The sequence below is a fragment of the Gekko japonicus genome, unplaced genomic scaffold, assembly GCF_001447785.1.
Source record: "Gekko japonicus isolate JY-2015 unplaced genomic scaffold, Gekko_japonicus_V1.1 scaffold2800, whole genome shotgun sequence".
NCBI lineage: Eukaryota > Metazoa > Chordata > Lepidosauria > Squamata > Gekkonidae > Gekko > Gekko japonicus.
In genome coordinates this window covers 180,159-183,755 of record NW_015173760.1, presented here as the reverse complement: position 1 = coordinate 183,755, position 3,597 = coordinate 180,159, and the positions used below count along the sequence as shown (strand labels likewise).

General features: G+C 50.3%; 1 protein-coding gene across 1 annotated transcript in view; it reads right to left on the bottom strand.

Moving 5' to 3' along the window:
* The window catches only part of PORCN (porcupine homolog (Drosophila)), a 31,313-nt gene extending 28,362 nt beyond the window's left edge, over nucleotides 1–2,951 (bottom strand). The window contains exon 1 of the mRNA XM_015423510.1: nucleotides 2,850–2,951. The gene's annotated coding sequence lies outside the window, so the exon portion shown is untranslated. The remainder of the gene's footprint in view (nucleotides 1–2,849) is intronic.
* Between the last annotated feature and the right edge of the window lie 646 nt (nucleotides 2,952–3,597).

Here is a 3,597-nt window from a genome sequence, read left to right as displayed (position 1 = left end):
CTGCTGGATGACCTTAGGCAAGCCATAGTTCTGTCAGAGGTGTTCTTGAAAAGAGCAGTTTCTGTCAGAGCTCTCTCAGCCTCACCTACCTCACAGGCAATGCTCCCTCTAACCCATGAAGTCTTGTGAGCAAAAATTCTACTTTGTGAGCTACTGGCATTAAAGTTGTGAACGAGCAATTTGGCTGCTGCCTAAATTAGTTGCCTCGGGAGCCATCCTTCCTGAGCTCAGACAAAAATGTGTGCGCTGGAGGCTAAAAAACTGCGAGCTAGCTCACACTCACTCAGCTTAGAGGGAACACTGCTCAGAACCATGATTTCTAGCTGATTTCTTGTTCCCAGCTCCTGCAAGGAGTTTTAGCGATGCCTGTGTGAAGCCAAACGACCAACGGGACACCAGTGATGGGCACAGTCCATAGACGGATTTTACTGCCAAGCCCCTGAGCTTCCCATGGGTCAGTGGTGGGAAACATTTCAGATGCAAACGAATCCCAGGTTCGATCCCCGGTATCACCAGTTAAGACTCTTATACAGCGCCTGTACAACTGACCTAATGCTGGTCAGAGCGGGCGATACCGAAGCAGACCAACCAGTGATATGATCCTGAACACGTTGGCATGGAAGTACAGCCCTGACCTCGTGAGATCTTGGAAACTAAGCCGAGTTGGGATTGCTTAGTACGCGGGTGGGAGACGATCAAGGGGGTCCAGAGGCAGGCACTGGGAAACCACCTCTGTTTGTCTCTGCCCTGACCTAGATGGCCCAGGCTAGCCTGATCTCGTCAGACCTTGGAAGCTAAGTAGGGTCAGGCCTGGTTAGTATTTGGATGGGAGACCACCAAAGACGTCCAGAGTTGCTATGCAGAGGCAGGCAAGGGCAAAACCACCTCTCTTTGTCTCTTGCCTTGACCTGGATAGCCCAGGCTAGCCTGATCTCGTCAGATCTCGAAAGCTAAGCAGGGTTAGCCTTGCTTAGTACTTGGAGGGAAGATCACCAAGGAAGTCCAGGGTTGCTACGCAGAGGCAGGCAACGGCAAGCCACCGCTGAGCATCTCTTGCCTTGGAAAACCCACGAGATCGCCATAAGTCAGGGGCAATGTTCCCTCTAAGCTGCGGAGTCTTGTGAGCAAAAATTCTGCTTCGAGAGTTACTGGCATTAAAGTTCTGAGCAAACAATTTGGCTGCCGCACAAATTAGTTTGCTCTGGAGCCATCCTTCCTGTGAGCCGGAGGCTAAACTACTGTGAGCTGGCTCACACTAACTCAGCTTAGAGGGAACAATGGTCAGGGGTGACTTTGATGTCAAAACTAAATTCAGAAGAGAGAGAGAGAGAGATCAAATCCGTTATCTGTAACAGGGCCGAAGACAGTCTTGCGAATGGACAGACACAAAATGTACTCGCCTACGCAAGTAGTTTCTAAGTCCCCCCGCAGGTGAATCATTTGCGATCGTTAAAATAAACAGATACATACATTTTTTAAAAGAGGGAGTGCCGTCTTTTGTGAATCGTCCTTTGCGCCATCACTTAGCGGCAATTCTCAGCTCGCCCTAGCTAACTGTATGAATGCTGGCTTATAGGCCTGGCTTTGGACTGGGAATAATAATAATGACAGCTGAAATAGAGCCACAGAGAATGGGAAATAAGACAGGAGGATGGTTAGAGGCAGAGGGTGAGGAACAGATGGTGAGAAAGGTTAAATGGCTGAACAAAAAGCCGGCTTAGAGAGACAGAAATGCTTGACTGGGGCAGAAGGGGGACCCATGATTAAACAACTAGCAGGGTGGCCAGGAGGTAACGGAGAAAAAAAATGTTCTGTCCCTTTAAGAGAAGCTTCACGGGATGCTCTTTACCAGGGGTATGTTAGTTGGCTTCAGAGGTTCATTGCCACATATCAAGCTTCTGTTAAAGGGGTGGGACATTTTTCCCCCCTCCAAGGCCTGCTGGAAGGTCATTACTCCAAAACAGCTTTGCCGTTCCTGGGACCTGATGTGTGCACACACAAGAAGAAGATGATGATGGACGGTAGGAAGGAATACGTGGAAACTGGATACATTTATTTATAGATGATCTACTAAGTGGAAACTGGATGCATTTATTTACGAACGATCTAATAAGTGGAAACTGGATGCATTTATTAAAAAAAAAAAGGATCTCCACGGTTTCCAGAGTTCCAAGGCTGATTCAACTCCTCATCAAGATCTGAACCCCTCCCTAATAAGGCGGCCATTCACATCATCAGAAGAGCCCTGCTGGATCAGACTGGCGGTCCATCTAGTCCAGCATCCCGTCTCCTCACACAGTGACCAACCAGTTCTTCTGGAGGGCCAGCAACAGGGCAGAGAGGCCAAGACCTTCCCCTGATGTTGCCTCCTGGCTCTAGTTTTCAGAGGTTGACTGCCTCTGAACATGGAGGTTCCCCTCGGTCACCATGGCTAGTAGCCCCTGGTAGACTTCTCCTCCATGAATCTATCTAGCCCCCTTTTAAAGCTGCATGCATCCTCTTCCCTTCCTCTGTCCAGGAGGCAACCAACAGGAGGAGGGGGTTGGCGGGATCCCCGTTGCATTGGCCCTGCCGATTTGGATAGGATCGCAGCAGAAGAAAGGGGATCTCCGCCATCCAGGGATGCAGATCTGGGGGGAGAGAAATCCTTTGCAGATCGGGTTCCCTTCCTGCATTGCAGGAGACCCGGTGAGAGAGCAGCACCAGACTCTTATCTCCCCCACACACAAACACACAAGGCCCTGCCCCCCCCCACCGCATGCGTCTGGTCCCTTTAGGCCAGCTGTTCCCCTCTGGCTCGTCCAGCTGTGCATCTTAAAGAGACAGGCACTGGATGCCTCCCAACTCACCTACCGCGCTTTCTTCCACCACCCTCCTTTTTTGCTCTCCGGGGTCAGTTTTGTCTCTTTACCCTTCCAAGGAAATGAAAGAAATATGCCGGAGAAGAGAAAGCGAGGGGAGGGGGAGGAGGGGGTTGGGTGGGAAAGAGGGGAAATAATCCCTTTTAAAACTGGAGGAGGACCATCTCCGGCGGCCAATGGGAAGGCCGATGGGGAAGAGTCGGGGCTGCGGCGCGACCAATCGGATGGGAGAGAAGGGGCGGGCACAAGAGGGCGGCAAGGAGGGGAGAGAAATGCTCGTTTTCTTTCGTTGTCCTCCGGTTCGATTCCCAGCACAACCTCTCTCTTTTTTTTTTTTGCAAAAGCATTGGCTAGAAACCGGAATGGTCACGGAGCAAGAATGAAAGCTACTCCTCTGTACATTTTTAGAGTCCAGTGGCCCCTTGAAGACCAACAAAGGTTTATTCAAGGTATGAGCTTTCGTGTGCGCGCACCCTTTGTCAAATGCACGAAATGCATGCACGCGAAAGCTCATACCTTGTATAAACCTTTGCTGGTCGTAAAGGGGCCACTGGACTCTAAATTTGCTCTACTGCTTCAGACCAACACGGCTGACTACCTGGATTGCTCTGTACATTTATTTATCCATATACGGTTTTATTTATTTGGTGACAAACCCGAAGAACACGCTGTCGGGGGTGGGGGTGGGGATAAAAGGGATGGACTGGATAGGTGGGTAAAGAGGTAAAAACAAAAG